The sequence below is a fragment of the Oncorhynchus mykiss genome, chromosome 3, assembly GCF_057628025.1.
Source record: "Oncorhynchus mykiss isolate SJ-2025 chromosome 3, ASM5762802v1, whole genome shotgun sequence".
Lineage (NCBI taxonomy): Eukaryota > Metazoa > Chordata > Actinopteri > Salmoniformes > Salmonidae > Oncorhynchus > Oncorhynchus mykiss.
Genome location: NC_143024.1, coordinates 91,333,681 through 91,356,804, shown reverse-complemented (window position 1 = coordinate 91,356,804; position 23,124 = coordinate 91,333,681). Strand labels below are relative to the sequence as shown.

The 23,124-nt window shown below is 44.2% G+C and overlaps 1 long non-coding RNA gene across 1 annotated transcript in view; it reads left to right on the top strand.

Moving 5' to 3' along the window:
- Nucleotides 1–23,124, top strand: part of LOC149984724 (uncharacterized) — a 168,817-nt gene that overhangs the window by 38,396 nt on the left and 107,297 nt on the right. The window lies entirely within an intron of this gene.

The following is a 23,124-nucleotide window of genomic DNA, read 5'->3' as shown; positions in this document are numbered from 1 at the left end:
TATGTGTGTTTTTTGTCTTATTCTAGTGTGTTTGTACTGTCTAGTGTTTTTTGTAGATTTATGGGGTTGTTTTCATCTAGGTGTTTATGTTGCATGTGTGTGTGCCAGTGTGTATTGCTGGGTGGGTGTGTATGTGTGTGTGTGCGTACGTATTTCTTAGAGGGTGTGTGTGTGTGTGTGTGTGTGTGTGTGTGTGTGTGTGTATTGCTGGGTGGGTGTGTGTGCGTACGTATTTCTTAGAGGGTGTGTGTGTGTGTGTGTGTGTGTGTGTGTGTGTGTGTGTGTGTGTGTGTGTGTGTGTGTGTGTGTGTATTGCTGGGTGGGCGTGTGTTTGTGCGTTGATACAATCTTGGTGGCCTTTCCAATTGGAGGTAATGTACATGTTTTCATCCCTGAGATGACTTGTTAAATCATCACATTGATTTTATCGGTGGTTGCATCAGTAAAATCACATGATGAATCTGTTCTGAATTCACATTAGGCCTGACATATGACATCACAACTACTGGTTAGACTATACTGTGTGCTCTGTAAACCAATTAATCAACTTTTGTAACACTGATTGATTGTCAGCGATGAATCTTGCCTGGGTGAGCTAAGGTCATAACGAGTCCGTCAAGATCCATCAACTCATCCATCCATTCATCCATTTGTTATTGTCATTGATAGTGTCAGTCACAACGACTAGATGTCCATTCACCGTTATTGTGACAATCGAGGACATTTTAAAATAAAGTATTTATGGAGACAAAAATATGTTGTCATCCCACTGAAAGGATTTATTTATAAATAGATTAGATTTTTTTCATGGCAGTTGTGAGGCTTGAATCTTTAGTAGGAGAAACCGCTTGTCCTTCTATGGTACCAAAGTGAATAACATGTTAAAACCTTGCCTTTAGATTAGCGGTCTCTTGAGGACCACCGAATTACCTTCAAAATCTCTTGAGGACTACCGAATCACCTTCAACATCTCTTGAGGACCACCGAATCACCTTCAACATCTCTTGAGGACCACCGAATCACCTTCAACATCTCTTGAGGACCACCGAATCACCTTCAAAATCTCTTGAGGACCACCATTCGCGGAGTACAAATTTAGTCCATTTTAGCAGTGAATGTAACAAATTAATAAAGGCCTATTACTATTATTAATCATTTGCAAAGTGAAAAGTTATGTACAATTGCTTATAATACCATTCATACTACCAACTGTTATTATTTCTGGAGTAAAAAATATCAACCAAAATAAATAATTGGCGGCAGGTTAGTCAATGCTGGTACCCAGCCCAGTGGTTGGGGGAAAAACCCGCTTCAGACCATTTCAAGAGGAATCTCTGTTGTTAGAACCTCATAAATCATAACTTGGCACTTAAACGTTCTGTATGTTTGGAACCCTATAACTAACGCTATTGATTTCCTAAAATGTCTTAATTAACGAGAACACATCTCTGTTCAATATCCCTGTATAATTGCAGTCTTGTTTAACTCTCTTCCCGGCTCCAGTCCAAACTGCTAAAACCCTTGGTTCCCTCATTATCCTCTCTCATTCTGATGAAGCCATCACGTTAACACCAGGATGGGTCAGGGTGTGTGCTGGGAGCTGGGCTTTAAGGGTTTGGACCTATGCCACTGCGCTGGCTGTATAAATGTGTAAGATGGGACATGAGATGGAGAATGAGAGCCATAGTGACAGTATTACAGAAGGCGACACTACAAATTGAGTCTACCAGACTAAACTACACGTGCTCTAGTCTAACATGACTCTATATTACGATCCCTCCTTGTGTTCCGTGCTCTAGTCTAACACGACTCTATATTACAATCCCTCCTTGTGTTCCGTGCTCTAGTCTAAAATGACTCTATATTACGATCCCTCCTTGTGTTCCGTGCTCTAGTCTAAAATGACTCTATATTAGGATCCCTCCTTGTGTTCCGTGCTCTAGTCTAACACAACTCTATATTAGGATCCCTCCTTGTGTTCCTTGCTCTAGTCTAAAATTACTCTATATTAGGATCCCTCCTTGTGTTCCATGCTCTAGTCTAAAATGACTCTATATTACGATCCCTCCTTGTGTTCCGTGCTCTAGTCTAAAATGACTCTATATTATGATCCCTCCTTCTTCAACCCAAACATTCTAACATCAAGTGGAGGATGGGAAGGGGACACTATGTTAATAACATTGTTGACCAACATTTTTCTTAACAATTTCTGTCATATTTTGATGACATTGGTGCCATTAGGAAAGATATCCAGGTGGACCTCACTCAAGGCATGAAAAAGTCCAGTGTCCATTCTTAAACCATATTACATTCAAAATTAGCTCCCTTCTCTAAACATTGACCTTTGACCTGCGGTGTCAGAGGAAGGCCCAATGACTCCAGCCACCTTTGTCATGGACTGTTCTCTCTGCTACATCACGGCAAGCGGCACCGGAGCACCACGTCTAGGTATAAGAGGCTTCCAAACAGCTGCTACCCCCAAGCCGTAAGACCCCCCTCTCTGTTATTATTTAGTCACTCTACCTACATGTACACATTAACTCGACTAACCGGTGCCCCAGCACATTGACTCTGTACCGGTACCCCCCTGTATATACTGTATGTCTGGCTATTGTTAATTTACTGCTGCTCTTTAATTACTTGTTCCTTTTATTTCTTATTCTTATTTTTTAAACTGCATTTTTGGTAAGGGGCTTGCTTGTAAGTAAGCATTTCACTGTAAGGTCTACGACCTGTTGTGTTTGGCGTATGTGACTAATACAATTTGATTTGATTTGCAGCATGTTACAATGCAAACAATAGAATGACAACCTGGCTTGTGGAAACCGTTTTTATCCATACTCCCTTGCTTTGGGTTTGCTTCCTGTCTCTCCCCTGCCCGTTGACGCCCCCGCTGACACAAGCAGAGGAACAACCAGTTCGGAATGGGGCCACAGCCAAAACCACAATGCCACTCAAAACGGAGCAGCTTGTGTCATTTTTACACTGGGGTTTCCGTGGTACAGTATATTTTGACAGGCGATTCCAGCTGAGCGTCAGTAAAAAGCGAGAGCTCTTATTTCCCCTTCCCCAATTTTTCACCGGTGTTCGTTGAAACCCATGGCATTGAAGTAGAACTCATGTGGATTTATGTGGCCTCCTAATTATTTGTATTAGAGAGTTGGTCAAGCTGCTCTAATTAGGTTTGTTATAATTATCCGGATATTGTTCTTATAAGGACCTAACTACCTCCTTTAGCAGTGTCAAATAAACAATCACTTTGGTTTTCTGTTATTGAGATTATTACCTCTGCCAATATAAGACTTAATTGGTCACTAGTTGGCTTCAAAAACACATGTCCAGATATTGTATTTAAACATGATATACATTTGTTTTATCTATAAATCACATCCATACAAAATCACATCCATACAAAATCACATCCATCCTAAATCAAATCAAATGTTATTGGTCACATAAACATGGATAGCAGATGTTAATGTGAGTGTAGCGAAATGCTTGTGCTTCTAGTACCAACAGTGCAGTAATATCTAACAAGTAATCTAACAATTCCCAACAACTACCTAATACACACACATCTGAAGGGACGGAATACGAAAATGTACATGTAAATATATGGATAAATATATGGATGAGCGATGGCTGAGTGGCTTTATTTAACTAAGCAAGTCAGTTACAAACCAATTCTTATTTTCAATGACAGCCTTGGAACAGTGAGTGAACTGGCTTGTTGAGGGGCAGAATGAAAGATTTTCACCTTGTCAGCTAGGGGATTTGATCTTGCAACCTTTCGGTTACTAGACCAACGGTCTAACCACTAGGCTACCATGTAAGATATGTAAACAATATTAAAGTGGCATTATTTAAAGTGCCATTGTTTAAAGTGACTAGTGATCAATTTATTAAAAAGTGTCCAGTGATTGTGTCTCAATGCAGGCAGCAGTCTCTCTGAGTTAGTGATTGCTGTTTAGCAGTCGGATGGAATTGAGATAGAAGCAGTTTCTCAGTCACTCGTTCCCTGCTTTGACGCACCTGTACTGATCTCGCCTTCTGGATGATAACGGGGTGAACTGGCAGTGGCTCGGTTGTTTGCTGTCCTTGATGATCTTTTTGGCCTTCCTGTGACATCGGCTGTTAAAGGTGTCCTGGAGGGCAGGTAGTTTGCCCCTGGTGATAGGTAGTGCAGACCTCACTACCCTCTGTAGAGCCTTACGGTTGTGGGAGGAGCAGTTGCCATACCAGGTGGTGATACAGCCCGACAGGATGCTCTCAATTGTGCATCTGTAAAAGTTTGCCACGGTTTTACGCTGTTGTGCCTTCTTCACGACACTGTCTGTGTGGGTGGACCATTTCAGTTTGTCCGTGATATGTACTCAGAGGAACTTAAAACTTTCCACCTTCTCCACAGCTGTCCCTTCGATGTGGACAGAGGGGTGCTCCCTCTGCTGTTTCCTGAAGTCCACAATCACCTCTTTTGTTTGTTGATGTTGAGTGAGAGGTTATTTTACTGACACCACGCTCCGTGTGCCCTCACCTCCTCCCTGTAGGCTGTCTCGTCATTGTTGGTGATCAAGCCCACTACTGTTGTGTCATCTACAAACTTGATGATTCAGTTGGAGGCGTGCGTGGCTTCGCAGTCATGGGTGAACAGGGAGTACAGGAGGGGACTGAGCACACACCCTTGTGGGGCCCCAGTGTTGAGGGTAAGCGAAGTGGAGATGTTGTTGGGGGCGGCCAATCAGAAAGTCCAGGACCAGGATGCACAGGGAGGGGTTGAGTCCCTGGGCCTCGAGCTTGATAATGAGCTCGTAAGGTACTAAATCACATCCGAACTAAATCATATCCATACTAAATCATATCCATTCTAAACACATTTTTGGCAAACACTTATAGTAATGTAACTAATTCTGTTTATATTATCCAAGCAGACATAAAGACTTATGTTGAAGAATGAAATGGTAAAAATGTTCACACACTCTGTCCTAAAGGTACTGTGACAGACCTTAAACAGTTTCTTTGAGCACCTTTTATGCTCGATAAAACTGCACTCACTTTCCTCTGCTTTGTGCCCTGTAGATAGGCCCGACAACCTATCCTTTTCCATATACTCTCAGCGTGAATTTAAAAAAGAAAATCTATGAAAGTTAGTCGATCGCTGAGGACTATCCCAGATAATTAATTTACCTCAATTAGCGGTATAGGCAGTCAAGCAGGAGAGGACAGAGCGTGTCGTGTTTTATGAACATTGACAGCATTAGTCTCATTCATCCTCCCTCCTCTCTCCTGTAACTATTCCCCAGGTCATTGGTAGAAATGAGAATGTGTTCTTAGTCAACTTACCTGGTAAAATAAGGGTACATTTTTTTTAATAATATATATATATATATATATATATATATACAAATTGTTACACGGTCTAATGACCATGCGGGCTAATGACCCCAGAGATTCCCTCTGTCAAGGAGCCGTTTGGAACGTCCCAAACGATTCTAGAGGTATTGATTCTGAGGCTGGCTGTGAAATTGAACTGTCAGGTGTTCCACCAGGCCTGATATGATATTGATCCCTCCTGCAAAGCCACCAAAAAGCCCCCAGCTACATGAATCACTGCTGGCTAAGTGCTGAGGGTGTATTTCTCACGCTAATAACGTCTTACGGGAATTTTTGACTAGAAATTCGATGGACTTTCTGCTATGCCAGGTGACGGATTCTCTTGGTTGCTCTACGTTCTCATTCTATTTGCTACTGGTGTGCGTCCATCTTGGATGGCAGCCATTGACTTTGTGCTTATGGATTCTACAATGACAGTAGGTTAAAAAGGGGCATTACAAGGGTCCTTGGCCATTACTTCTGCTTTTCAAGAGCTGCCCTTTTCAAAACAAAGAGGAGGTGGTTCCAGTCAACGCATGGTCAATGGACTGTGTGTGTGTGTGTGTGTGTGTGTGTGTGTGTGTGTGTGTGTGTGTGTGTGTGTGTGTGTGTGTGTGTGTGTGTGTGTGTGTGTGCGTGTGCTTGCTTGCGTGTGAGTGAGTGAGTGAGTGAGTGGATTTATGTTGGCGGACCACATTGATGTGCTCTTCCAACACACAGCATGGAACAGAGTCACGAGGGGAGAGGCAGAACTGAAGTGAAGTGTCTGTTTAGTTTGTGTGTGGGAGTCCTTCTCTTCTCACTATAACTTTTAATTAGGGTGTCGTGGGCCAAGCCGAGCCATGTCAAGGAGTGCACGGAGGCAATCAACACCCTGCTTGGCCAAGGTCACATGGCTTTGATCAGGGCCCTGGACTGATCCACTGTGAAGGGGAGAGGTGTTGGTGACATCAACCCTCTGCATGCCAACCAACACCGCTGTCCCCACCTCCACACCAACAACCACTTACGTCAAGCCAGTTAATTCAAATCAAATCAAATGTTATTTGTCACATGCGCCGAATACAACAGGTGTAGGTAGACCTTTACAGTGAAATGCTTATTTACAAGCCCTTAACCAACAATGCATTTTTAAGAAAATACCTAAAAAGATAAGAATAACAAACAATTAAAGAGCAGAGAGATAAGGGCAGCAGTATATAACAATAGCAGGGCTTTATACAGGGGGGCACCGGTGTCGAGGTAATTGAGGTAGTATGTACATGTTGATGGAGTTATTAAAGTGATAATGCATAGATAACAACAGAGAGTAGCAGCAGCGTAGAAGGAAGGGTGAGGGGGGCAATGCAAATAGTCTGGGTAGCCATTTGATTAGATATTCAGGAGTCTAAATGGCTTGTGGGTAGAAGCTGTTTAGAAGCCTCTTGGACCTAGACTTGGCGCTGCAGTAGCAGAGAGAACAGTCTATGACTAGGGTGGCTGGTGTCTTTGACAATTTTTTAGGGACTTCCTCTGACACCACCAATCATCTCCTTTGTCTTGATCACGTTGAGGGAGAGGTTGTTGTCCTGGCACCACACGGTCAGGTCTTTGACCTCCTCCTTATAGGCTGTCCACTTGTTGTCTGTGATCAGGCCTACCACTGTTGTGTCATCGGAAAACGTAATAATTGTGTAGGAGTCGTGCCTTTCCGTGCAGTCATTAGTGAACAGGGGGTACAGGAGGGGACTGAGCACGCACCCCGGTGTTGAGGATCAGCTTGGCGAATATGTTGTTACCTACCATTACCACCTGGGGGCGGCCTGTCGGGAAGTTACTTTGAGGGAATGGTAATGGTCGGGTGGAACAGGTCGACTGTCTGCCAATGCTGTCACCCACCGTGTCCTTGGCTTATTCTAAGTATAGGGAGTAAGTCATTGCCAAACAATGCATTCAACAAACGGACGTTGTGTTTGTTGTCCAAAGGGGCAACAAACGTTTGATATGTATTCCTACTATTTTCATTTTCAAATCACTGCTGAAAGATACAACTTTCAAAAGACATTCCCTTTGGTTCCCATTTAGCATAACAAATGTATGCAAAGCCACCTATGGTATTTCATTCAGTTTTCTCTGACCTCGGGGGTGGGGACCTTGTAGTTAATCCCAAATGAAATACTGTCTGTAGAAGGTTGGCAGAGGTGTTCTACCTTCTCCCTTCTCTCATAATCTTTTCTGCATTAAACCTGTAAACTATCAATGTGTCTTGCCTCAAATAATTTGAGCCGACGCTTTGATTTCCCCCACACAAAAGTAAATGCAAAGTTATGCAATAGTGGTTTCTATCTTTCTGAATCATCATAATGCTATTGTCATTTTAGTGTACATTGTTTTTACTGTCTCTCCTTTCTCCCCTATCGACCCCTATTCCATGCTCTGTGTTGGAGATAGGAACTACACAGCAATGTGGTGCCCCAACAATAACCCATGCAGTGGCGCATGCGCACACAAACACACACACATAGTACCTGCATTCCCCAATCACTCTGTGTTCCTAATCATCCTATAAAGCCTCGTTCACACTACAGAACTTAATGCTCAAATCAGTTTAATTTTTAAGATGCTTTTTTAGACTACTGACTGTCCAAACAGCAAGTTGCAAGGGACCAAATCGGATTTGTGTGCTTTCAGAAAGCAGTCATTTGCTGACAAGGATATGCTAGTTGTCATAGTAAAGACGGGTGTGTGTGCAGTGGAGTAGGCTGATTGGTGGTGACGCTCTTGCTTCCTATCACTCAGAAGTCATGTAGCAAGCGAAGCTGACAACCATGCCTGTCATGGACGTTTCCCAGTGGCTTTGAATGTTCAAAATCTCAGAGTAAAAAGCCTCCAAGGATAAGACGATGATCCAACTTCCAAAACGAGTCATTTGTGGCTAACCTCAGCAGTCAACTAGCTAGCCACAGCAGTCCGCTGGCTAGCCACAGCAGTCAACTAGCTAACCACAGCAGTAAACTAACTAGCCACAGCAGTCAACTAGCTAGCCACAGCAGTCAACTTGTTTGCCACAGCAGTTAACTAGTTAGCTATGTAGCTGTTAAGCTTTCTAGCACATTCACAAATTTGTTAGTAAACAATTAACGAGCTAGTTATCAACCGCATGTTCTTGTCAAAACTGTCAACAGAGTAGCTAGCACGCAACACACTATGCCAAATAACAGTCTAAAAACACTAGAGAGCAAATAAATCAAATATGACCATTCAGACACAAGTCCCATGTCCAGGAAGCAGATTTGTATCTGACTTGAAACCACCTACACTACAAAGGTGGTTTGAAATGTGGATGGAAATATTTGATTCCATGTGCTTTTTGGAAGTTCAGACTGCAGGAAAAGGAAATGATTCTAATTGGGCAAATAGGATTTGAGTCAATTCAAACTGCCAATGTGGCAAGGCCTAACTGTCTGATAGCCAGACTGAACCTCTCACTGTTGTTTAACTATGTTCTAACTATGTTCTAACTATCTGATATCCAGAGTGAACCTCCCATTGCTGTTTGACTAAGTTCTAACTATCTGATATCCAGAGTGAACCTCTCATTGCTGTTTAACTATGTTCTAACTATCAGATATCCAGAGTGAACCTCTCATTGCTGTTTGACTAAGTTCTAACTATCTGATATCCAGAGTGAACCTCTCATTGCTGTTTAACTATGTTCTAACTATCTGATATCCAGAGTGAACCTCTCATTGCTGTTTGACTAAGTTCTAACTATCTGATATCCAAAGTGAACCTCTCATTGCTGTTTGACTAAGTTCTAACTATCTGATATCCAAAGTGAACCTCTCATTGCTGTTTAACTATGTTCTAACTATCTGATATCCAGAGTGAACCTCTCATTGCTGTTTAACTATGTTCTAACTATCTGATATCCAGAGTGAACCTCTCATTGCTGTTTAACTTGTATTTCTTGGATGGAATTATTCACGAAAGGGATGATATGACACATAATATACTGGATCTCAGACACATGCTATTACATATACTAGTCATAGTATAAATATCCTCCTATCATTGAGCTTGTAAATCAATCATTGTTAGTAATACAGCAATGGAGGCAGTAAATTAACACTGCATTGGATCTAACGTTGTGCATCTAAAGACTGGAATTTAATCGATATCACTATCTGTGTCTGTTTTTTTTTGTTGCATTCCTTAAACTTGACTATTTGTTTTTATTTAGTGTAGTTTGATATAGTAATGGACTCTATCACGACACACCAAACACCCACTGTGAAAGCAGCATTGACACAGGTCAAACCAGAGTCACCGGGGGCTTTGTTTGGGCAGTTCAGGTCGTAAGCCGCACTTGCACATCATGACATAAATATTCCCCAATTTACTGTCACAAAGTGAGATCTGTGCAGGAGGACATCCAATTTAGTGTCAGAATGTGAGGTCTGTGCACAGGGACATAAATCAAAGTGAAAATAAGAGAAACTAAGGGAGGGAGGGAGGGAGGGAGGGAGGGAGAGGGAGGGAGGGAGAGAGGGAGGGAGGGAGAGAAGTGTGTGAATACGTGGAGTTGGTTTGAGGCCTATGCTTCGATCCCAAACCACACTCATCTTCATCTTCTTTCTTGTCTTCCATCTATTCTCCAGGTGAAAGCAATTCCTTCTGGGAGAATTTTCTTTCCTGTGAACTCTTCCTTATGACATGATCGATGGCGTTTTGCAGCGAGAGGAGATCTAAATCAAGTGTAAAACGAAACAGCAATGTCGATGTGATGTACTTGAGCCATAAGAAGAGGCTTGGTAATGTCAGTAGACAATATTTCTATTTGCAGAAAGGTGCAGGGTCGGCGAGTGTTTGTGGAGTGTGTTTGCGGTGTGTTTGTGCATGCGTGTGTGTTTGTGTGTGTGTGTGTGTGTGTGTGGTGTGTTTGTGTGCATGAGCTGCGAGTGTGCATGTGTGTGTGGTGTTATGTGTGTGTGTGCATGTGGTGTGTGTGCGTGCGTGCATGTGTGTGTGTGCGTGTGTGCGTGTGTGTGTGTGTGTGTGTTTGGAATTAGTAAGTATTCAAGTATATACTAGCATACTAAACTGTATGAGTAATCTTCATACACTGAACAAAAACATGAACGCAACACGTAGAGTGTTGGTTCCACATGTCGTGAGCTGAAATATAAGATTCCAGAAATATTTGCACAAAAAGCTTTTTTTTTTTTCTTTTTTTTTCTTTCTCCTACATTTTGTTTACATCCCTGTTAGTGAGCATTTCTCCTTTGCCAAGATAATCCATACACCTGACAGGTGTGGCATATCAAGAAGCTGATTCAACAGCACGATCAATACACAGGTGCACCTTGTGGTGGGGACAATAAAAGGCTACTCTGAAAAATGCAGTTTTGTCACACAACACAATGCCGCATATGTCTCAAGTTTTGTGGGAGCGTGAAATTTGGCTTGTTGACTGCATGAATGTCCACCAGAGCTGTTGCCAGATAAAAATGAATGTAATTTCTCTACCATAAGCCGTCTACAACATCGTTTTTAGAGATTTTCGCCGTACATCCAATTGGCCTCACAACCCACAGACCATGTGTATGGCTTGGTTTGAGTGAGCGGGTTTGCTGATGTCAACGTACTGAACAGAGTGCCCCATGGTTGCGGTGGGGTTATGGTATGGGCAGGCATAAGCTACGGACAACAAACACGAATGTGTTTCATCAGTAACAATTTGAATGCACAAAAACATCGTTACGATTTCCTGAAGTCCATTGTAAGGGCAATTTTTGGGCCCTCAACAGATGCATATCTGCATTCTTCATCATGTGAAATTCATAGATTATTGCCTAATGAATTGATTTCAAATGACTGATTTCCTCACATGACCTGTAACTTAGTAAAATCTTCGATATTGTTGCACGGTACATTCATATTTTTGGTCAGTATATTTTGTTCCATGTAAATATGATACAGTACATCCCTAGTAATATAAATATGATGAAAAACAATCACTCAAAAACTCTACACTCACTGATGGAAAATGGTCTTAACCTTTACAGCACGCCAAAATCCTTCAAGGAGCGAAGAGCCAAAAACTCCTGCTCTCACAAGTAGATTCAGGGATACAAGTCTTGCAGAATGAACAGAACAGTACAGACAGCCCTCAATATAAAACACAATGAGTGAGGAAGGATAGGATGGTGCTATAGCCAAGGTGATGGCAATAGTTGATGGAATAAACAGAAGTAGATTGTATTTGCATCCTGAGTGAGAAATGTTGATGGAATAAACAGAAGTAGATTGTATTTGCATCCTGAGTGAGAAATGTTCATGGAATAAACAGAAGTAGATTGTATTTGCATCCTGAGTGAGGAATATATATTTTTTTAAATAACATTGAACAAGAACAACGATGGAGTCGCATCTGATGGACAAACAATGAACCCTCGTCACTTTTACACGTGACGTCAGACAGCATGAATTACATTTCAGTTGACATCATGTCATACAGTTGTTTTTACACCACTACATACAGTAGTATTTACATCACGATATACAGTGGAATTTACATCACGATATACAGTAGTATTTACATCACGATATACAGTGGAATTTACATCACGATATACAGTGGAATTTACATCACGATATACAGTAGTATTTACATCACGATATACAGTGGAATTTACACCACTACATACAGTAGTATTTACATCACAATATACAGTAGTATTTACATCACGATATACAGTGGAATTTACATCACGATATAGAGTAGTATTTACATCACGATATAGAGTAGTATTTACATCACAATATGCAGTAGTATTTACATCACGATATACAGTGGTATTTACATCACAATATGCAGTAGTATTTACATCGCAATATACAGTAGAATTTACATCACGATATACAGTAGTATTTACATCACGATATACAGTAGTATTTACATCGCAATATACAGTAGTATTTACATCACGATATAGAGTAGTATTTACATCATGATATGAAGCAGTATTTACATCGCAATATACAGTAGTGTTCACATTACGACATGCTGTTCTAACTCATGGTCATAAACATATCAATCAACGACATTTACAGTCCTTCCTCCCCATAATCCACAAGGGCCAGTCAAGCCCAACGAACACGTAAACAGCTGAGCTACTGTAGCCTAAACATTTCAAAGCCCACGGATAGGAAGAGTGAGATAAAACAGAGATAGAGAACACAATAGAGAGAGAGAGAGAAAACATAGTTACGACACTGTTTTACTGAGCCACCTCACTGACAGAGCTAGAGAGAGAGCAAAAATGTGCTTTAACCAGAGCTGGAGGGACGACAATGTGATGGCTCTTGAGTGAAAGATGAACAGGCCCTGGGAGCTTTGTGCGTTTCTTTGTGTGGCTGTACTTTCAAAAAATGGAACACGCTTCCAATATCAGGGTTTTTCTTTTCCCAGTACAATACCTCCGCTCAGCAGGCTTCAGGGACACAATATGGGAGGAAAACATGAGGATGACACATAGATCCCATCCACAATCAGACAGAGTTTAGATCACAGTCCATCCATACCTCAGACAGAGAGTTTAGAACCCCGTCCATCCACCATCAGACAGAGAGTTTAGAACTCAGTCCATCCACCATCAGACAGAGTTTAGAACCCCGTCCATCCACCATCAGACAGAGAGTTTAGATCCCAGTCCATCCACACCTCAGACAGATTTTAGAACCCAGTCCATCCCCACCTCAGAGAGTTTAGAACCCAGTCCATCCACCATCAGACAGAGAGTTTAGATCCCAGTCCATCCACATCTCAGAGAGTTTAGATCCCAGTCCATCCACACCTCAGACAGAGAGTTTAGATCCCAGTCCATCCACACCTCAGACAGAGAGTTTAGATCACAGTCCATCCACACCTCAGACAGAGAGTTTAGATCCCAGTCCATCCACACCTCAGACAGAGAGTTTAGATCACAGTCCATCCACACCTCAGACAGAGAGTTCAGATCCCAGTCCATCCCCACCTCAGACAGAGTTTAGAACCCAGTCCATCCACACCTCAGACGTAGAGTGAAGAACCCAGTCCATCCACCATCAGACAGAGTTTAGATCCCAGTCCATCCACACCTCAGACATAGAGTGAAGAACCCAGTCCATCCACCATCAGACAGAGTTTATAACCCAGTCCATCCACACCTCAGACAGAGTTTGCCACCCAGTCCATCCACCATCAGACAGAGAGTTTAGATCCCAGTCCATCCACCGTTAGACAGAGAGTTTAGATCCCAGTCCATCCACCATCAGACAGAGAGTTTAGATCCCAGTCCATCCACACCTCAGACAGAGAGTTTAGATCACAGTCCATCCACACCTCAGACAGAGAGTTCAGATCCCAGTCCATCCCCACCTCAGAGAGTTTAGAACCCAGTCCATCCACCATCAGACAGAGAGTTTAGATCCCAGTCCATCCACATCTCAGAGAGTTTAGATCCCAGTCCATCCACACCTCAGACAGAGAGTTTAGATCCCAGTCCATCCACACCTCAGACAGAGAGTTTAGATCACATTCCATCCACACCTCAGACAGAGAGTTCAGATCCCAGTCCATCCCCACCTCAGACAGAGTTTAGAACCCAGTCCATCCACACCTCAGACGTAGAGTGAAGAACCCAGTCCATCCACCATCAGACAGAGTTTAGATCCCAGTCCATCCACCATCAGACAGAGTTTAGAACCCAGTGCATCCACCATCAGACAGAGTTTAGATCCCAGTCCATCCACACCTCAGACAGAGTTTAGAACCCAGTCCATCCACCATCAGACAGAGAGTTTAGATCCCAGTCCATCCACTATCAGACAGAGAGTTTAGATCCCAGTCCATCCACACCTCACACAGAGAGTTTAGATCCCAGTCCATCAACATCTCAGACAGAGAGTTTAGATCCCAGTCCATCCCCACCTCAGAGAGTTTAGAACCCAGTCCATCCACCATCAGACAGAGAGTTTAGATCCCAGTCCATCCACTATCAGACAGAGAGTTTAGATCCCAGTCCATCCACACCTCACACAGAGAGTTTAGATCCCAGTCCATCAACATCTCAGACAGAGAGTTTAGATCCCAGTCCATCCCCACCTCAGAGAGTTTAGAACCCAGTCCATCCACACCTCATACAAATCAAATCAAATGTATTCATATATCCCTTCTTACATCAGCTGATATATCAAAGTGCTGTACAGAAACCCAGCCTAAAAGGCAAAGAGTTTACATTTCAAATGGGGCTTGCATCCACTGCATAAAGAGCAGTATCGATTCAATAGATAAATAATAACCAGATAATATTTTAGGACTAGACCAATAGTAACTGGACTTGCACTATTCGGAGAGGTTAAGAATACAGCCCATTACCCAAATGTACTATTTGAACAGGTTAAAAATATGATTGTTTACTTTGTATTTCCCAGCTGCTGTACAAGCAATATCTAGCAGGCAGCTAAAAATTTGGCTCTTGATGACATGGTTCCTGCTCTGTGCGTCAGAGGTCAGCCTCAAAATCACAGCCTTGAGCACATTGAGCATGCCTCTTGTTGACTACAACTTAGAGCATGTTAAAGCAACTGGTCCGACCTGAAACGTGATACCTGAGACCTGAGTCCTGAGACCTGAGACCTGAGTCCTGAGACCTGAGTCCAGAGACATTAATCCTGAGACCTGAGTCCTGAGACCTGAGACGTGATACCTGAGACGTGAGACCTAAGACGTGAGACCTGAGACTTGAGACGTGATACCTGAGACGTGAGACCTGAGACCTGAGTCCTGAGTCCTGAGTCCTGAGTCCTGAGTCCAGAGACATTAGTCCTAAGACCTGAGACGGGAGTCCTGAGACCTGAGTCCTGAGTCCTGAGTCCTGAGTCCTGAGACGTGAGTCCTGAGTCCTGAGTCCTGAGACGTGAGTCCTGAGACGTGAGTCCTGAGTCCTGAGTCCTGAGACCTGAGACGTGATACCTGAGACCTGAGTCCTGAGACCTGAGTCCTGAGACCTGAGTCCTGAGTCCTGAGTCCTGAGACGTGAGTCCTGAGACGTGAGTCCTGAGTCCTGAGTCCTGAGACCTGAGACGTGATACCTGAGACCTGAGTCCTGAGACCTGAGTCCTGAGTCCTGAGTCCTGAGTCCTGAGTCCTGAGACCTGAGACGTGATACCTGAGACCTGAGTCCTGAGACCTGAGACCTGAGTCCTGAGTCCTGAGTCCTGAGTCCTGAGTCCTGAGTCCTGAGACCTGATACCTGAGTCCTGAGTCCTGAGTCCTGAGACCTGAGTCCAGAGACGTTAGTCCTGAGACCTGAGACGTGAGTCCTGAGACCTGAGACGTGATACCTGAGTCCTGAGTCCTGAGTCCTGAGACCTGAGTCCAGAGACATTAGTCCTGAGACCTGAGACGTGAGTCCTGAGACCTGAGACGTGATACCTGAGTCCTGAGTCCTGAGTCCTGAGTCCTGAGTCCTGAGTCCTGAGACGTGAGTCCTGAGACGTGAGTCCTGAGACGTGAGACCTGAGACGTGAGTCCTGAGTCCTGAGACCTGAGACCTGAGACCTGAGACGTGATACCTGAGTCCTGGGTCCTGAGTCCTGAGTCCTCAGTCCTGAGACCTGAGTCCTGAGAAGTGATACCTGAGTCCTGAGTCCTGAGACCTGAGTCCTGAGACCTGAGTCCTGAGTCCTGAGACCTGAGACCTGAGACGTGATACCTGAGACGTGAGACCTAAGACGTGAGACCTGACACTTGAGACATGATACCTGAGACGTGAGACCTGAGACCTGAGTCCTGAGACCTGAGTCCTGAGACCTGAGTCCTGAGACCTGAGTCCTGAGACGTGAGACCTGAGATGTGAGCCAAGCCCCGTGAGCCAAGCCCCTTTACCCTTTCCTAAAGTACCAGCTTGCTCCACTCAGAACTCCATTTATGAAAAAGGCACTTGAATATACCAACTCAAAACCTCCATGGGAATCTGGCTTCCTCTACAAGTTGTTTTCTTCTCTGATCTAAGTATAGATCCTATGAAGGCGTATCATCAATAGCCATTCCCGAATACAAAAGCAAAGTGCAGAAATTGTTACATTTATGACCTCTAACCTCTCATCAATACTAATTAGCAGGGCGTTCTCTTCCACTCAATACAATAGTGCTGGAACATATGGTTTGAACTAATGGATTGGAGGCTCACTTTAAATACTCCCCCAATGTCCTGATGGGGTGTATATCAATGGAAGTCAAGTAGACATAGAAAATAACGGGGGGGAGATGGACACATTCCTGGTCTGCAATGAGATTAATTCCTAAGGGCCGTGCTTGGAAAACTTCGATACAACTGCCGAGCAGCTTTTTGATTTTTTTTTCTTGTTTTGATTCTAGTCTGTTTATGCAATATGAGACCACATTTGGAAATTCTGAGGCGGCCCGCTAGAGAATAACTCCTCACTTTGTTGTTGAAACCAGTTAAACAGGAACGTTGAAAACACAATTTAAGAAATAAATTAAACATTGACCTTTGTATAAAGGTCATGGAAAAACATTCTTAATTAAAAAAAAAAAAAAAAATGTATTTTTTTCTTTCCGATGAGAAATGGCAGATCCTGTCGACCTCCCCGTCCATTTATCTGGTGAGGTTGAGACATTGAGAAAAAGGAGAAAGGCAGACGGTGGGTTGATAGACAGGAAGCATTGAGATAGACAGCGGTGGAGGCGTGATGGGGATAACTCAGGACTAATATGTTGCTGGCTCAAACAGAGCTACACACGCACACAAGATTAGCGCTCGGCATCGAATTCACTCACCCACTTTTGCAGGAACTTAATAGCTACCCCCAGGCTAGACAAGTCTCTGAATCAGGTTTCCTGCACCACAACCACCCTTCCCCATTATTCACCCAAAGAGCTGAGGTAGCTGTCTCTGTGAATTGGCTTATCATGCCAACAAGCGACACTGGAATCACACACTATCACTTTTATTAATGGCTACGACAGACTTCAGACCTTTATATTTTGTCTAAACAACCGTTATCCAAGGTCAGTTAGCGACAACAGACGTTACCACTCCCTTTCTCACATGCCCAGGCCCAGAGGTTTATAAAAAACACACAAAATAGGAACAAACATCAGTGACACGATCAAGTTGGACTGTGGAGCATAGCAGGCTTCTTTGCTGTGTGTTAGGCCTAGCTGTGTGGGATGAGATGGGCCATGGGCAGGGCATGATATTGTCGGGGCTGGGGGGTAGGACATGGTTGGGGCTGGTGGGAGGCATTGGTAGGACATGGTTGGAGCTGGAGGGGAGGCGTTGGTAGGGCATGGTTGGGGCTGGTGGGAGGCATGGGTAGGACATGGTTGGAGCTGGCGGGGAGGCATGGTAGGACATGGTTGGGCTGGAGGGAAGGCGTGGGTATGATGTGTTTGGGGCAGGGGGGTTATGTGTATTGGTAGGGATTGGTATGGTTGGGGATGGGGTGGGGGCGTGTGCTAGAAACAACTCCTGAATCTCTATGCCCTTCAGTCACACTGCCAAAAGGCTGGAGGATCCATTCGGAGGCCAAAGGGGTTCTCATATCACCATAGCCCTACTTGAGTCAAAACATCCAACACTCATTTCTTGCACCATACCACTCCATTTGAGGGAAGTAATTAACATTATGTGATACACTGTCTGTGTCATGCCCTGATCTGTTTCACCTGTCCTTATGATTGTCTTCAACCCCTCCAGGTGTCGCTTATTTTCCCCAGTGTATTTATCCCTGTGTTTCCTGTCTCTCTGTACCAGTGTATTTATCCCTGTGTTTCCTGTCTCTCTGTACCAGTGTATTTATCCCTGTGTTTCCTGTCTCTCTGTACCAGTGTATTTATCCCTATGTTTCCTGTCTCTCTGTACCAGTGTATTTATCCCTGTGTTTCCTGTCTCTCTGTACCAGTGTATTTATCCCTGTGTTTCCTGTCTCTCTGTGCCAGTTCGCTTTCTATGTTTCCAAGTCAACCAGCGTTTTTCCCGTTCTCCTGCTTTTGCATTCCCCCTTTTTCTAGTCCTCCCGTCTTGATCCTTGCCTGTTTCTGGACTTGGTACCTTCCTGCCTGACCATTCTGCCTGCCTTGACCACGAGCCTGTCTGCCACTCTGTACCTCCTGGACTTGGTACCCTCCTGCCTGACCATTCTGCCTTCCTTGACCACGGTCCTGTCTGCCACTCTGTACCTCCTGGACTTGGTACCCTCCTGCCTGACCATTCTGCCTGCCTTGACCCCGTGCCTGTCTGCCACTCTGTACCTCCTGGACTTGGCACCCTCCTGCCTGACCATTCTGCCTGCCTTCACCACGAGCCTGTCTGACACTCTGTACCTCCTGGACTCTGTACCCTCCTGCCTGACCATTCTGACTGCCTTGACCACGAGCCTGTCTGCCACTCTGTACCCTCCTGGACTCTGATCTGGTTTTGACTTCCCCTTTTTGGATTATTAGACATTGCAAGACTCCAATCATCTTCCTCCTGTGTCTGCATTTGGGTCTTGCCTTGTGCCTTGATAGTCTGTCCCTAATATAACACCTAGTCACATGATGCCCCTGTCATTACACTTAGAGCTACATCCTGTCCCATTAGACAAACTGTACGCATGTATGTATGTATGTACGTTCGTGTGTGCGTGCATGCGTGCGTGTGCGTGTGTGTGTGTGTGTGTGCGATAAACCACCCACTGTGTATAAACATCCAGATGAGATGTTTGGAATGAAATATCCAGGTGAATCTTCAGCCAAACCGTCATGACGTCATAATGAGAATGGATTCGAGCCTTTGAAGTCTCTTGAAGACTCTTTCCATGCAGGCCACTGATGGGGATGATATTACAGACAGGCTGGAGACAGACTCTGTCCTCAATCAGTGTATCATTCATTTGGATGATTGCCCCCAATTGGCCCTGGTTTAGGCTATAGAGACATCCTGAGTATCCTTTTTCCACTCCCCTTCCATCGAGCCAAGTCAAACTGAGTCTTCGGTATACAGTTATGGTGGGATCATTATTTGTCATGAGTATAACCACAGTCCACAGCTGTGTATCCTGTGGGTTTTCTGTCCGACCATGAGAGAAAACAAAAACAAACTGAAATAAAGCAAATCTGACTTGCAAACCAGGGCAGGGCCAATGTAGCGGACATGCTTCATATTGGATTTCACTTAACACATCCCTTCCTCTCAACTCCCTCTCCCCTGATCTCCTTACATCTCCTTACCTCTCCCCTCTCCTCTCCTCTCCTCTCCTCTCCTCTCCTCTCCTCTCCTCTCCTCTCCTCTCCTCTCCTCTCCTCTCCTCTCCTCTCCTCTCCTCTACCCGGCTCACCTCGCTTCCCCTCCCCTCACCTCCCCTCCCCTCCCCTCCCCTCCCCTCCACTCCTCTCCTCTCCTCTCCTCTCCTCTACTCTACTCTACTCTACCCGGCTCACCTCGCTTCCCCTCCCCTCCCCTCCCCTCCCCTCCCCTCCCCTCCCCTCCCCTCCCCTCCACTCCTCTCCTCTCCTCTACTCTACTCTACTCTACCCGGCTCACCTCACTTCCCCTCCCCTCCCCTCCCTCCCCTCCCCTCCCCTCCCCTCCCCTCCCCTCCCCTCCCCTCCCCTCCCCTCCCCTCCTCTCCTCTACTCTACTCTACTCTACCCGGCTCACCTCACTTCCCCTCCCCTCTCCTCTCCCCTCCCCTCCTCTCCTCTCCTCTCCTCTCCTCTCCTCTCCTCTCCTCTACTCTACTCTACTCTACCCGGCTCACCTCACTTCCCCTCCCCTCCCCTCCCCTCCCCTCTCCTCTCCTCTCCTCTCCTCTCCTCTCCTCTCCTCTCCTCTCCTCTACCCGGCTCACCTCGCTTCCCCTCTCCTCTCCTCTCTTCTCCCAGCCCAACACTACTGAATCAACCAAGGATCTGTGGTATAAATAGATTGGTCTCCTCAGAGGAAAACTGATACGATATGTATATATATATATATATAGATATATATATAGATATATATAGATATATACCCTGTTGCATTGCAGCATATCATATTTAGAGTATTTTTAACAAACTATAGTTTTGGCAAGTCGGTTAGGACTTCTACTTTGTGCATGACACAAGTAATTTTTCCAACAATTGTTTACACACAGACTATTTCACTTATAATTCACTGCGTCACAATTCCAGTTGGGTCAGAAGTTTACATACACTAAGTTGACTGTGCCTTTAAACAGCTTGGAAAACTCCAGAAAATTATATCGCGGCTTTAGAAGCTTCTGATAGGCTAATTCACATCATTTGAGTCAATTGGAGGTGTACCTGTGGTTGTATTTTACGGCCTACATTCAAACTCTGTGCCTTTTTGCTTGACATCATGGGAAAATGCAAAGAAATCAGCCAAGACCTCAGAAGAAAATGTGTAGACCTCCACAAGTCTGGTTCATCCTTGGGAGCATTTTCCAAATGCCTGAAGGTACCACGTTCATCTGTACAAACTACAGTACGCAAGTATAAACACCATGGGACCACGCAGTTGTCATACTGCTCAGGAAGGAGACGCGTTCTGTCTCCTAGAGATGGACGTACTTTGTTGTGAAAAGTGCAAATCAATCCCAGAACAACAGCAAAGAACCTTGTGAAGATGCTGGAGGAACAGGTACAAAAGTATTTATATCCACAGTAAAACTAGTCCTATATCAACATAACCTGAAAGGCCGCACAGCAAGGAAGAAGCCACTGCTTCAAAACAGCTGTAAAAAAGCCAGACTACAGTTTGCAACTGCACATGGGGACAAAGATCGTACCTTTTGGAGAAATGTCCTCTGGTCTAATGAAACAAAAATAGAAAGCTGTTTTGCCATAATGACCATTGATATGTTTTGGAGGAAAAAGGGGGAGGCTTGCAAGCCGAAGAACACCATCCCAACCGTGAAGCACGGGCTGGCAGCATCATGTTGTGGGGGTGCTTTGCTGCAGGAGGTACAGGTGCACTTCATGAAAACGATAGCATTATGAGGAGGAAAATTATGTGGACATATTGAAGCAACATCTCAAGACATCAGTCAAGAAGTTAAAGCTGGTTCGCAAATGGGTCTTCCAAATGGACAATGACCACAAGCATACTTTCAAAGTTGTGGCAAAATGGCTTAAGGACAACAAAGTCAAGGGATTGGAGTAGTCATCACAAAGCCCTGACCTCAGTCCTGTAAAACATTTGTGGGCAGAACTGAAAAAGCGTGTGCGAGCAAGGAGGCCTACAAACCTGACTCAGTTACACCAGCTCTGTCAGGAGGAATGGGCCAAAATACACCCACCTTATTGTGAGAAGCTTGTGAAAGGCAACCCGAAACGTTTGACCCTAGGTAAACAATTTAAAGGCAAATCTGCCAAATACTAATTGAGTGCATGTAAACTTCTGACCCAAAGGGAATGTGATGAAAGAAATAAAAGCTGAAATAAATCATTCTCTCTACTATTATACATTTAACATTTAACATTTAACATTCTTAGAATAAAGTGGTGATCCTAACTGACCTAAGACAGGGAATTTTTACCAGGATTAGATGTCAGGAATTGTGAAAACTGAGTGAATGTATTTGGCGAAGGTGCATGTAAACTTCAAACTTCAGCTGTATGTACACAGACACAAGAGTGTGTGTTTACACTATATAATCAAAAGTATGTGGACACCTGCTCGTCGAACATCTCATTCCAAAATCATGTGCATTAATATGAAGTTGGTCTCCCCTTTGCTGCTATAACAGCCTCCACTCTTCCGGGAAGGCTTTCCACTAGATGTTGGAACATTGCTGCGGGAACTTGCTTCCATTCAGCCACAAGAGCATTAGTGATGTCGGTCATACAGGATATGCTGGGCGATTAGGCCCCCAGTCGGCGTTCTTGTGCTGACGTTGCTTCCAGAGGCAGTTTGCAACTTGCTAGTGTTGCCACCAAGGACAGACAATTGTTACATGCAATGCGCTTCAAAACTCGAGACGGCCCTGTTCTGTGAGCTTTTGTGGGCTACCACTTCATGGCTGGGGGGGGGGGGGGGTGCACCTAATAATTTCCATTTCACAATAACAACACCTACAGTTCACCATGGCAGCTCAAGCAGGAGAGAAATTTGATGAACTTACTTATTGGAAAGATGGCATCCTCGTTGGACGGTGCCTCGTTGAAAGTCATTCTACTGACAATCTTTGTCTATGGAGATTGCATGGCTGTGTGCTCGATTATATACACTACCGTTCAAAAGTTTGGGGTCACTTAGAAATGTCCTTGTTTTTTAAATAAAAGCACATTTCCTGTCCATTAAAATAACATACAATTGATCAGAAATACAGTGTAGTCATTGTTCATGTTGACTATTGCAGCTGGAAATGGCTGATTTTCTATGGAATACCTACATAGGTGTACAGAGGCCCATTATCAGCAACCATCACTCCTGTGTTAAAATGGCACGTTGTGTCAGCTAATCCAAGTTGATCATTTTAAAAGGATAATTGATCATTAAAAAAACAAATGTGAAATTACGTTAGCACAGCTGACAACTGTTGTCCTGATTGAAGAAACAATACACCTGGCCTTCTGTAGACTAGTTAAGTATCTGGAGCATAAGCATTTGTGGGTTCGATTACAATCTAAAAATGGCCAGCAACAAAGAACTTTCTTCTGAAACTCGTCCGTTTATTATTGTTCTGAGAAATGAAGGCTATTCCATGCGAGAAATTGCCAAG